Source organism: Mytilus californianus, unplaced genomic scaffold (assembly GCF_021869535.1).
Source record: "Mytilus californianus isolate M0D057914Y unplaced genomic scaffold, xbMytCali1.0.p SCAF_9, whole genome shotgun sequence".
In the NCBI taxonomy this organism is placed as follows: Eukaryota; Metazoa; Mollusca; class Bivalvia; order Mytilida; family Mytilidae; genus Mytilus; species Mytilus californianus.
The window spans coordinates 49,302,581-49,317,187 of record NW_026262745.1 but is presented as its reverse complement, the minus strand read 5'-3'; the positions used below and the strand labels follow the sequence as shown (position 1 = coordinate 49,317,187).

The 14,607-nt window shown below is 34.0% G+C and overlaps 1 long non-coding RNA gene across 2 annotated transcripts; it reads left to right on the top strand.

Annotated features, from left to right (window-relative positions):
- The first annotated feature begins 1,876 nt into the window (after positions 1–1,876).
- LOC127714605 (uncharacterized) lies at positions 1,877–6,221 on the top strand. Of its 2 annotated transcripts, none has more exons than XR_007987817.1 (2): positions 1,877–2,350; positions 6,123–6,221. It is a non-coding gene; the product is annotated as an uncharacterized LOC127714605 (long non-coding RNA). The 2 variants fall into 2 exon arrangements; XR_007987816.1 differs by lacking the exon at positions 6,123–6,221 and adding an exon at positions 2,890–2,988.
- The last annotated feature ends 8,386 nt before the right edge of the window (positions 6,222–14,607 follow it).

Here is a 14,607-nt window from a genome sequence, read left to right as displayed (position 1 = left end):
AAAAAATATATAAAAGTCTTAATTGAAAACAACGATCAAACCTATGATTGCGTTGGATAAAAACCGCAATTTTTATACGTGTGCATGTAAAACAAATTTCGTAGTAGAGGTGTCTAAATACAGCACAAATAACAATTTCCAAAAGACCAAAAAAAGTGAAAAAGTCTATTTTAGCAAAACGCATTTGACTAACTGGTCGAACAACTGATGTTCTTAAACCCTGCTGACTGCCATTGGCGATTGCCAAATAAATTGATCACCAGATCTTACAAAATGGATCTTAATATTAATTAAATACCAAACAGAAAACAATAAACTTGTGGAAAAGATGGTATACCACAAACATGAGGTGCAAAAATTTGTACACCATATCCGGATTTCGACAATTTATGTCTCTTCAGTGATGTTAGGGATCAAAACGGTATTTGGAAGGCCATATAATTTACCTCAATTTAGGAAAGACTCTTGAATTTTAAAGAGTCGAAATAGGATGAACGGATCATATAAACCCGAAGGAAAATATAATACAATCCCAAACGAAAAAATATATAAAAGTCTTAATTGAAAACAACGTTCAAACCTATGATTGCGTTGGATAAAAACCGCAATTTTTATACGTGTGCATGTAAAACAAATTTCGTAGTAGAGGGATCTAAATACAGCACAAACAACAATTTCCAATAGACCAAAAAAAGTGAAAAAGTCTATTTTAGCAAAACGCATTTGACTAACAGGTCGAACAACTGATGTTCTTAAACCCTGCTGACTGGCATTGGCGATTGCCAAATAAATTGATCACCAGATCTTACAAAATGGATCTTAATATTAATTAAATACCAAACAGAAAACAATAAACTTGTGGAAAAGATGGTATACCACAAACATGAGGTGCAAAAATTTGTACACCATATCCGGATTTCGACAATTTATGTCTCTTCAGTGATGTAAGGGATCAAAACGGTATTTGGAAGGCCATATAATTTACCTCAATTTAGGAAAGACTCTTGAATTTTAAAGAGTCGAAATAAGATGAACGGATCATATAAACCCGAAGGAAAATATAATACAAGCCCAAACGAAAAAATATATAAAAGTCTTAATTGAAAAAAACGTTCAAACCTATGATTGCGTTGGATAAAAACCGCAATTTTTATACGTGTGCATGTAAAACAAATTTCGTAGTAGAAGGGTCTAAATACAGCACAAACAACATTTTTCAAAAGACAAAAAAAGTGCAAAAGTGTATTTTAACAAAACGCATTTGACTAACAGGTCGAACAACAAATGTTATTAAACCCTGCTGACTGCCATTGGCGATTGCCAAATAAACGGATCACCGATGTAATAAATGGATCTTAATTATAAATTTAATACTAAACAGAAAACAATAAACTTGCGGAAAAGATGATATACCGCAAACAAAAGGTGCAAAGGTTTTTGTACACCATATCCGGATTTCGACAATTAATGTCTCTTCAGTGATGTAAGGAATCGAAACGGTATTTGGAAAGCCATACAATTTACCTCAATTTAGGATAGACTCTTGAATTTTGAGGAGTCAAAATAGGATGAACGGATCATATAAACCCGAAGGCAAATATTATACAAGCCATAACGAAAAAATATAAACAAGTCTTAATTGAAAACAACGTTCAAACCTATGATTGCGTTGGATAAAAACCGCAATTTTTATACGTGTGCATGCAAAACAAATTTCTTGTTCGAGGGGTCCAAATACAGCACAAACAACATTTTTCAAAAGACCAAAAAAGTGAAAAAGTATATTTTAACAAAACGCATTTGACTAACAGGTCGAACAACAAATTTTCTTAAACCCTGCTGACTGCCATTGGCGATTGTTAAATAAGCGGATCACCGATGTAATAAATGGATCTTAATTATAAATTTAATACTAAACAGAAAACAATAAACTTGCGGAAAAGATGATATACCGCAAACAAAAGGTGCAAAGGTTTTTGTACGCCATATCCGGATTTCGACAATTAATGTCTCTTCAGTGATGTTAGGAATCGAAACGGTATTTGGAAAGCCATACAATTTACCTCAATTTAAGATAGACTCTTGAATTTTGAGGAGTCAAAATAGGATGAACGGATCATATAAACCCGAAGGCAAATATAATACAACCCCAAACGAAAAAATATAAACAAGTCTAAATTGAAAACAACGTTCAAACCTATGATTGCGTTGGATAAAAACCGCAATTTTTATACGTGTGCATGCAAAACAAATTTCTTGTTAGAGGGGTCTAAATACAGCACAAACAACATTTTTCAAAAGACCAAAAAAGTGAAAAAGTGTATTTTAACAAAACGCATTTGACTAACAGGTCGAACAACAAATTTTCTTAAACCCTGCTGACTGCCATTGGCGATTGCCAAATAAACGGATCACCGATGTAATAAATGGATCTTAATTATAAATTTAATACTAAACAGAAAACAATAAACTTGCGGAAAAGATGATATACCGCAAACAAAAGGTGCAAAGGTTTTTGTACACCATATCCGGATTTCGACAATTAATGTCTCTTCAGTGATGTTAGGAATCGAAACGGTATTTGGAAAGCCATACAATTTACCTCAATTTAAGATAGACTCTTGAATTTTGAGGAGTCAAAATAGGATGAACGGATCATATAAACCCGAAGGCAAATATAATACAACCCCAAACGAAAAAATATAAACAAGTCTAAATTGAAAACAACGTTCAAACCTATGATTGCGTTGGATAAAAACCGCAATTTTTATACGTGTGCATGCAAAACAAATTTCTTGTTAGAGGGGTCTAAATACAGCACAAACAACATTTTTCAAAAGACCAAAAAAGTGCAAAAGTGTATTTTAACAAAACGCATTTGACTAACAGGTCGAACAACAAATGTTATTAAACCCTGCTGACTGCCATTGGCGATTGCCAAATAAACGGATCACCGATGTAATAAATGGATCTTAATTATAAATTTAATACTAAACAGAAAACAATAAACTTGCGGAAAAGATGATATACCGCAAACAAAAGGTGCAAAGGTTTTTGTACACCGTATCCGGATTTCGACAATTAATGTCTCTTCAGTGATGTTAGGAATCGAAACGGTATTTGGAAAGCCATACAATTTACCTCAATTTAAGATAGACTGTTGAATTTTGAGGAGTCAAAATAGGATGAACGGATCATATAAACCCGAAGGCAAATATAATACAACCCCAAACGAAAAAATATAAACAAGTCTAAATTGAAAACAACGTTCAAACCTATGATTGCGTTGGATAAAAACCGCAATTTTTATACGTGTGCATGCAAAACAAATTTCTTGTTCGAGGGGTCCAAATACAGCACAAACAACATTTTACAAAAGACCAAAAAAGTGAAAAAGTATATTTCAACAAAACGCATTTGACTAACAGGTCGAACAACAAATTTTCTTAAACCCTGCTGACTGCCATTGGCGATTGTTAAATAAGCGGATCACCGATGTAATAAATGGATCTTAATTATAAATTTAATACTAAACTGAAAACAATAAACTTGCGGAAAAGATGATATACCGCAAACAAAAGGTGCAAAGGTTTTTGTACGCCATATCCGGATTTCGACAATTAATGTCTCTTCAGTGATGTTAGGAATCGAAACGGTATTTGGAAAGCCATAAAATTTACCTCAATTTAAGATAGACTCTTGAATTTTGAGGAGTCAAAATAGGATGAACGGATCATATAAACCCGAAGGCAAATATAATACAACCCCAAACGAAAAAATATAAACAAGTCTAAATTGAAAACAACGTTCAAACCTATGATTGCGTTGGATAAAAACCGCAATTTTTATACGTGTGCATGCAAAACAAATTTCTTGTTCGAGGGGTCCAAATACAGCACAAACAACATTTTACAAAAGACCAAAAAAGTGAAAAAGTATATTTTAACAAAACGCATTTGACTAACAGGTCGAACAACAAATTTTCTTAAACCCTGCTGACTGCCATTGGCGATTGTTAAATAAGCGGATCACCGATGTAATAAATGGATCTTAATTATAAATTTAATACTAAACTGAAAACAATAAACTTGCGGAAAAGATGATATACCGCAAACAAAAGGTGCAAAGGTTTTTGTACGCCATATCCGGATTTCGACAATTAATGTCTCTTCAGTGATGTTAGGAATCGAAACGGTATTTGGAAAGCCATAAAATTTACCTCAATTTAAGATAGACTCTTGAATTTTGAGGAGTCAAAATAGGATGAACGGATCATATAAACCCGAAGGCAAATATAATACAACCCCAAACGAAAAAATATAAACAAGTCTAAATTGAAAACAACGTTCAAACCTATGATTGCGTTGGATAAAAACCGCAATTTTTATACGTGTGCATGCAAAACAAATTTCTTGTTCGAGGGGTCCAAATACAGCACAAACAACATTTTACAAAAGACCAAAAAAGTGAAAAAGTATATTTTAACAAAACGCATTTGACTAACAGGTCGAACAACAAATTTTCTTAAACCCTGCTGACTGCCATTGGCGATTGTTAAATAAGCGGATCACCGATGTAATAAATGGATCTTAATTATAAATTTAATACTAAACTGAAAACAATAAACTTGCGGAAAAGATGATATACCGCAAACAAAAGGTGCAAAGGTTTTTGTACGCCATATCCGGATTTCGACAATTAATGTCTCTTCAGTGATGTTAGGAATCGAAACGGTATTTGGAAAGCCATAACATTTACCTCAATTTAAGATAGACTCTTGAATTTTGAGGAGTCAAAATAGGATGAACGGATCATATAAATCCGAAGGCAAATATAATACAACCCCAAACGAAAAAATATAAACAAGTCTAAATTGAAAACAACGTTCAAACCTATGATTGCGTTGGATAAAAACCGCAATTTTTATACGTGTGCATGCAAAACAAATTTCTTGTTCGAGGGGTCCAAATACAGCACAAACAACATTTTACAAAAGACCAAAAAAGTGAAAAAGTATATTTTAACAAAACGCATTTGACTAACAGGTCGAACAACAAATTTTCTTAAACCCTGCTGACTGCCATTGGCGATTGTTAAATAAGCGGATCACCGATGTAATAAATGGATCTTAATTATAAATTTAATACTAAACTGAAAACAATAAACTTGCGGAAAAGATGATAGACCGCAAACAAAAGGTGCAAAGGTTTTTGTACGCCATATCCGGATTTCGACAATTAATGTCTCTTCAGTGATGTTAGGAATCGAAACGGTATTTGGAAAGCCATAAAATTTACCTCAATTTTAGATAGACTCTTGAATTTTGAGGAGTCAAAATAGGATGAACGGATCATATAAACCCGAAGGCAAATATAATACAACCCCAAACGAAAAATATAAACAAGTCTAAATTGAAAACAACGTTCAAACCTATGATTGCGTTGGATAAAAACCGCAATTTTTATACGTGTGCATGCAAAACAAATTTCTTGTTAGAGGGGTCTAAATACAGCACAAACAACATTTTTCAAAAGACCAAAAAAGTGAAAAAGTGTATTTTAACAAAACGCATTTGACTAACAGGTCGAACAACAAATGTTCTTAAACCCTGCTGACTGCCATTGACGATTGCCAAATAAACGGATCACCGATGTAATAAATGGATCTTAATTATAAATTTAATACTAAACAGAAAACAATAAACTTGCGGAAAAGATGATATACCGCAAACAAAAGGTGCAAAGGTTTTTGTACACCATATCCGGATTTCGACAATTAATGTCTCTTCAGTGATGTTAGGAATCGAAACGGTATTTGGAAAGCCATACAATTTACCTCAATTTAAGATAGACTCTTGAATTTTGAGGAGTCAAAATAGGATGAACGGATCATATAAACCCGAAGGCAAATATAATACAACCCCAAACGAAAAAATATAAACAAGTCTAAATTGAAAACAACGTTCAAACCTATGATTGCGTTGGATAAAAACCGCAATTTTTATACGTGTGCATGCAAAACAAATTTCTTGTTAGAGGGGTCTAAATACAGCACAAACAACATTTTTCAAAAGACCAAAAAAGTGCAAAAGTGTATTTTAACAAAACGCATTTGACTAACAGGTCGAACAACAAATGTTATTAAACCCTGCTGACTGCCATTGGCGATTGCCAAATAAACGGATCACCGATGTAATAAATGGATCTTAATTATAAATTTAATACTAAACAGAAAACAATAAACTTGCGGAAAAGATGATATACCGCAAACAAAAGGTGCAAAGGTTTTTGTACACCGTATCCGGATTTCGACAATTAATGTCTCTTCAGTGATGTTAGGAATCGAAACGGTATTTGGAAAGCCATACAATTTACCTCAATTTAAGATAGACTGTTGAATTTTGAGGAGTCAAAATAGGATGAACGGATCATATAAACCCGAAGGCAAATATAATACAAGGCCAAACGAAAAAATATAAACAAGTCTAAATTGAAAACAACGTTCAAACCTATGATTGCGTTGGATACAAACCGCAATAACCGTATAAAAATTGCGGTTTTTATCCAAAGCAATCATAGGTTTGAACGTTGTTTTCAATTTAGACTTGTATATATATATATATTTATTTAGAAACTACCCCTTTACAACGGCGGCACTTGCGGACGGAGTATCCACAAATGCGTCTAACATCATATGAAATGAATATATAAAGACAAGTAAAAAATATTCATATGTCATTGTCAGAATTAAAAAATTGGTACATTATAAAATAAGACAGCTTACATAAAAGGAATACACATTATGTACAACATAAAAGTATGAATTAAAGTAAGAGTTACGTAAATCATATTGCATAAAAAAATCACATTTAAGCTTTAGGTTCCAAAACCAATGATCTTTGAGAGTACATTTCGGTCAACATTTTTTTACTTAAACTGTCTATATTTTTGAATCTATCGAAAAAAGTTTAAGAGTAAAAGTTTTAGTTAAATATTGCATCATACAAGCACATCCCATGTTTTGTTGAGCAATGTTGTAATTGATCAAATCATTAAAAAAACAAGATGATGACGCGTGTTAAAACTTGACCTGTTTAAAGTGCTAAAATCAAGGAGAACCGTTTTTGATTGATGATTTAGACCTGACCAAAATGTTCTTGTATATTATACTTTCATAATAAATTTAGACATACAAAAGCCATCTTTTTCTTTTAGAAACAAATTAAAAATATGTGCGTAGCATTCTTTGTATTATATATATGTTAGGGATACCAAAGGGATATGCAAACTCATAAGTCGAAGACAAACTAACAACACCATGGCAAAAAAAAGGGACCAGAAGACAAATAACAGTATAGAAAACACAACATAGAAAACTGCGTAACACGGACCCAACCGAAAACCGGGGTAAACTTAGGTACTCCGGAAGAGTAAGCAGATTCCGCTCCACATGTGACACCCATTGTATTGCTCAGGTAAGTACAACATCTGAGAAAAGTTTACTTCGATGATGACACATTCGAGGAAAAGAGAAACAGATTTAGGCTACGACAATTAGAGTATATCCGTCGTCATCTGTGAAACAGATCCTCCACAACGGTCAACCAACCTTTGATGGCGTCCGTACAATGTTCTAATAACTTGGAACGATAGGTTTATTGCCTTCCCTGTCAGAAGCAACCCTCTATATTGGAACTTATGATAGAAATTGCAAGCTCTGGAATATCGTATCAACTGGGAGATATATAATCCATAAGCAGGCGCTGCAATGTTGCTACATAAGAATGGAAGCTGAAATCATCTGTTGTTGTAAAGTTTTGTTCTTTAAAAAAGATCACAATACCAGGCTTTAAATTGTGAACGCCAAACGGGCGTTTCGTCAACACAATATCCATCAGTGACGCTTGAATAAAAAAAGTTGAAAAGGTCAAATAAAGTACGAAATTGAAGAGCATTTACAGCTAAGGTAATATATTCCTGGGGTAGAAAATCCTTAGTATTTCCAAAAATGCAAAATTTAACCCATTCTCATTGCAATTTCTAGAAGTCAAGATATGAGGCAGATATAGATGTATCTGTTGTAAATTTTATTTCAAGTTAGATCAACAAAGTCACAAAACTTTGCAAAAATTGTACAATTTTTTTCAAATTTAGGGCAATTCCCTTCATTGGAAATGGCTACCTTAAACGAATTTCAATTTTCATTCACAACCGGATAATTGGAAAGCGAACCAAGAATCAACAACCTGCAATCATCTAAAGTACGTTAATTATTATTTTCATAAAGTATGTGAAAATGCACGATGCTTATATTTTAAGTCAATTACAAGTTTTTCATATGTCAGCTAACATGAGACAAATGATACTTTCGAGTCTACAAGGATTGCTTCGTATCTTGATCTTTTCCTAGATATTGGCCAAGATGGATGACTTTAAAACTTTTATCTATGACAAGCGTGATGATTTCAACTTTCCAATTGGCTGTTCCATACCCTCTGTCTTATCGTATGGCGTTTACATATCCCCATACACAAAGATCTGCATTTGGTTATTTGTGTGTTGGAAAATTAACATGAATTGTTTATGAATATGGTAATGTCATAGAGACAGACGAGAGACATCTACCATTCCATTAGGGTATGAAGTCTCATTTTGACTAAGAATTACTGTATTTTTTAAATGAATACACGGTCGTCAATAGTTTTGAAGAAAAAATAATACTAAACCCTTTCGGAGCATGTGAGTTCATCCCTTTTGTCTTCATAGGGTCATGTTGATAATTTTGAATTGTTTTCTCTGTTATATGTTTGAAACCAATGGGAGATCATACCGAGAAGGTAATCAAAAGCTGCAAGTCCCAGGAAAAGGGACTACACAACCGCTAACTGTGATTTGCCTTATGTCTTCTCATTATGGACATATGATTTTAACTGCACCCTATATGCTCTTACTTTTCTAATGTTTAGAACATTAAAAGGAAGTAAAAAATTCTTTAAGTAAATGTAAATAAAGGCAACAGTAGTATACCGCTGTTCGAAATTCATAAATCGATTGAGAAAAAAACAAATCCGGGTAACAAACTAAAACTGAGGGAAACACATCAAATATAAGAGGAGAACTACGACACAACAGAAACCAAACATTAAAATGTAACACACATAGAAACGAACTATAATATAACAATCGCCATTTTTCCTGACTTGGTACAATTAACTTAAAATGAACTGCAAAGCATAATAAATCATACGCAACCATATCAGACTATTTGTTGACTTTTGGACCGTTGTTCACTTTTGTATTATTTAACATCTCCACCAAAGAACGAAGGCTAAACTACGAAAAAAGGAATAAGTTACTAGTAGATGTTATTTTTGCAGCGAAATTACCAGATAATAGTAGAGTTCATTTACTTAATATATCAGAGATCTCAAAGAACGAAAAGACCATCCGTATGCAATAGCATCAGACACATCTCAAAAGTTAAAACAAAACCAGAAAGAATCATATGATTTAAAGAAAAGAGGATATATTGTTCATGAAGGTGACACAGTGCTGGTTAAAAGTGTAGCGTATGACGGAAAGAAATTGAAACGGCCAAACATAGATATTCCAGTTTATACCGGTAAAACAAAATGAAGGGGGGGGGGGGGGGGGGGGGGGGGGGGGGGGGGGGGGGGGATCGAAACAAATATCTTCACAGAAACTTGCTTCTACCAATTAAAAACTATTTTACAAAACCAACCACAGATTGTCATTATGAGGATGAAAATGATGATGAATCCGTCTATACAATTAAAGTTTTTACTTTAAGTACAATTGGTAAAACAGATGCACTACAGAAATCTTCAACTTAAAGCGCTTGATACTAGCCGGACATAGTGTCAGCTGATGAGGCCTCTGCGACCGACCAATGTGGAGATGATTCAGTAGGGGAAGACCTGCATTCAGAAAATGTAGATGATAAAAAATATTTTTAGAAGCGAGAAATGAAATAAAACTTTGTGACCATAGCAAATGAATCTCCAACTGAAGTACATTATACAGTTGAGTCAAGTACACAAAAAACGGGACAATAGGGTCCTTATGAAAACATTCAACATGATAAGTCTAATGCAGATGGTGGTTATTAGGGTAAACCTGTATGGACTAAACATAAATCAGCCCGGATGCGAAGAAGTGAATTTCAACAGGAAAACTAGATGCGAAAATCCCAATATTACATTAGCCGTATTTGGCACAACTTTTTGGAATTTTGGGTCCTCAATGCTCTTCAACTTTGTACTTGTTTGGCTTTATAACTATTTTGTTCTGAGCGTCACTGATGAGTCTTATGTAGACGAAACGCGCGTCTGGCGTATTAAATTATAATCCTGGTACCTTTGATAACTGTTTACACCACTGGAACGATGCCGCTGCTGGTGGACGGTTCGTCCCCGAGTGTATCACCAGCCCAGTAGTCAGCACTTCGGTGTTGACATGAATATCAATTATATGGTCATTTTTATAAATTTCCTGTAACAAAACTTTGAATTTTTCGGAAAACTAAGGATTTTCTTATCCCAGGAATATATTACATTAGCCGTATTTGGCACATCTTTTTGGAATTTTGGGTCCTCAATGCTCCTCAACTTTGTACTTGTTTGGCTTTATAACTATTTTGATCTGAGCGTCACTGATGAGTCTTATGTAGACGAAACTCGCGTCTGGCGTATTAAATTATAATCCTGGTACCTTTGATAACTGTTTACACCACTGGAACGATGCCGCTGCTGGTGGACGTTTCGTCCCCGAGTGTATCACCAGCCCAGTAGTCAGCACTTCGGTGTTGACATGAATATCAATTATATGGTCATTTTTTAAAATTTCCTGTGACAAAACTTTGAATTTTTCGGAAAACTAAGGATTTTCTTATCCCAGGAATATATTACATTAGCCGTATTTGGCACAACTTTTTGGAATTTTGGGTCCTCAATGCTCTTCAACTTTGTTATTGTTTGGCTTTATAACTATTTTGATCTGAGCGTCACTGATGAGTCTTATGTAGACGAAAAGCGCGTCTGGCGTATTAAATTATAATCCTGGTACCTTTGATAACCGTTTACACCACTGGAACAATGCCGCTGCTGGTGGACGTTTCGTCCGCGAGGGTATCACCAGCCCAGTAGTCAGCACTTCGGTGTTGACATGAATATCAATTATATGGTCATATTTATAAATTTCCTGTTACAAAACTTTAAATTTTTCGGATATCTAAGGATTTTCTTATCCCAGGAATAGATTACATTAGCCGTATTTGGCACAACTTTTTGGAATTTTTGGTCCTCAATGCTCTTCAACTTTGTACTTGTTTGGCTTTATAACTATTTTGATCTGAGCGTCACTAGTGAGCCTTATGTAGACGAAACGCGCGTCTGGCGTTTTAAATTATAATCCTGGTACCTTTGATAACTGTTTACACCGCTGGAACGATGCCGCTGCTGGTGGATGTTTCGTCCCCGAGTGTATCACCAGCCCAGTAGTCAGCACTTCGGTGTTGACATGAATATCAATTATATGGTCATTTTTATAAATTTCCTGTTACAAAACTTTGCATTTTTCGGAAATCTAAGGATTTTCTTATCCCAAGAATATATTACATTAGCCGTATTTGGCACAACTTTTTGGAATTTTGGGTCCTCAATGCTCTTCAACTTTGTACTTGTTTGGCTTTATAACTATTTTGATCTGAGCGTCACTGACGAGTCTTATGTAGACGAAACTCGCGTCTGGCGTATTAAATTATAATCCTGGTACCTTTGATAACTGTTTACACCACTGGAACGATGCCGCTGCTGGTGGACGTTTCGTCCCCGAGTGTATCACCAGCCCAGTAGTCAGCACTTCGGTGTTGACATGAATATCAATTATATGGTCATTTTTATAAATTTCCTGTTACAAAACTTGGAATTTTTCGGAAAACTAAGGATTTTCTTATCCCAGGAATATATTACATTAGCCGTATTTGGCACAACTTTTTGGAATTTTGGGTCCTCAATGCTCTTCAACTTTGTACTTGTTTGGCTTTATAACTATTTTGATCTGAGCGTCACTGATGAGTGTTATGTAGACGAAACGCGCGTCTGGCGTATCAAATTATAATCCTGGTATCTTTGATAACTGGTTAGACAGACTTCGATCTATCAGACTTTGACTGAAAATATGTAACTTATGTTATATTTGTTATAATTCATGTTTCAGATTGATTTGGTTATTCTTTTTAGATATAAGAAGATGTGGTATGAGTGCCAATGAGACAACTCTCCATCCAAGTCACAATTTGTAAAAATAAACCATTATAGGTCAAAGTACGGCCTTCAACACGGAGCCTTAGGTTCCTTTTGGTCATATAGTTTTTCAAGTATTTGATTACTCATTCACACTTGACCTTGAACTTGTGGGTTTGCGCGTTCCTGACGAAGGTAAATTTGTACTTTTCATTGTAGATTTTAATTCTCATAAACGAGTTACAATGTATACAAATAATAAATCTACCAGGCTGATAATTAACTGAGCAACACACGCGTTTCGTAACATAAATTCATCAGTTTCGCTCAAATTAATCACTTTTTCACTGTAAACATATTGTTAAATTGAAAGAAAAAACTTTCACTGTTTTGAAAATAAAGTTAGTGAACGAGAGGTAACTCTTAACGATAATTTCATACGAAAAAACAATGTTTCAAAGAATTTAACCGATTATGTCTGTTTGGGTTGCACGTATTTTCTTCAATGATTATCATATTCTTTGGTACGTGGTACTGCTGACATAGAATATTTTATAACTTATATTCGTTAAGCGCTTAATTGATCATCATTGTCCATACTGTGTTTAATTTGCTGTCTCATTGAACTTTTTTCATTTATGAAAAAAATATATTATTTCTTGTTTCTTTGTGTATCTTGTTTATATTTTGTCTGTTGGTTTTGTTTGTGTGTGTGTGTGTGTGTGTGTGTGTTATTTGTTAACATAAGGCCAAAAATGATCGACATTTTACCTTTCTAAATAAAACAGTCAAAGTCCTTTGTATGATCTATCGAATATAACAAAGGAGTATGATTAAACAACAAATTTCGAATATAGGATGACAACGACAGGTAAAAATTAATCAAACACTTTCTCTTAATTGAATCCGGATGTCAGGTTTCAACATGAGTCGATTTTCAACATCGTTGTGCTGAAACAAAAATTATACGATTGTGGTTATCACAAGACAGTTAAGAAATGGAATAACACTTAACAAAGTTGGTGCTTGCAGGCTCTTTTCTAAGTTCACCTATAGCAAGAATGTCCAAACCAACATATTTGAAAGCCAGTGATGTATAGGTACTTAGACACGTTAGGAACTGTATTATATTATACAATAAACATGAATATACCCATTACTCTTGTCACTAGTAACGTAAAAGGAATATCAATTTTCAACTTCATCATAGCAATTAATTAATTCCGATTTTATTTGCATATTAGTTGTTAGAAATAAGTTTTATTTTGTTGTGTCACAAGTTGTCCGAATAAACATCATGTCCACATCTAAATGAAACTATATTAAAAAAGAGGCGGTAAATACTTATTCATAAGTCGAGGACAAACTAACAACAACATAGCTAAAATACGAAATACGACGAAAAGACGAACAAGTCTACAAAACACTACATAGAAAACTAAAAACCGAAAAATTGGGATGAACTCTCGTACTCCATACTGGTAAGCTGTTCTGCTCTCCGTGTGGCACCAGTCATGTTGTCCATGTAAGTACCGGTGATAAGTCTTATTCGGTGATGCCACAATCGAGAAAATGAGGACGATATTGTGGTTACGACAATAGGAATATATCCGTTGTCATCTGTGCCACAGATATTCCATAACGATCAACCAACTCGTTTATGACGTTTAATTTAACATCTTCAATCGTTCACTTACTTTTTTCTGTCAAAATGAAAAGAAATCCTAATATTGTAAAAATAACTTTTACTCTGTAATTAAAAAAAAATATATTTCGAGCAATATAAATAATCACATATTTTTTTTTCCATTCCGGGAGTAGGATTCGAACCCCATGCCTTTACATTTATCGTTTTGTCTTAAATTACGAACATATATTTGGTTTTATAAGCTCTTCAACGTTTGAATTCAGTTTTGGATTTTCAAATTCAAGGAAAGGGGACGGGATTGTGTATCGACAATTTAAATATATCCGTCGTCATCTGTAAAACAGATATTCCATAACAGTCAACCAACTCGTGATGGCGTCCGAAAATTTTTTGAAGGGATGATTTCAACTCTACCACTTGGAATTCTTGGTTTAATACATTCCTTGTAGCAGCAATTTTCCATCAAGGAAATCATCATAGGAAGGGCAAGCTCTAGAATGCCGTATCAACTGTAAAGTATATGTTAATGACGTCTTTACACTTACTACAAACAAAAAATATCAGTTCACATCCAACATTCTTGAATATCAAAATACTTTCATTGTCGTAAAGATTGGCAACAATTACTACAAACAAAAATATCAGTTCACATCCAACATTCAATGGATTAATTGTTGCCAATCTTTACGACAATGAA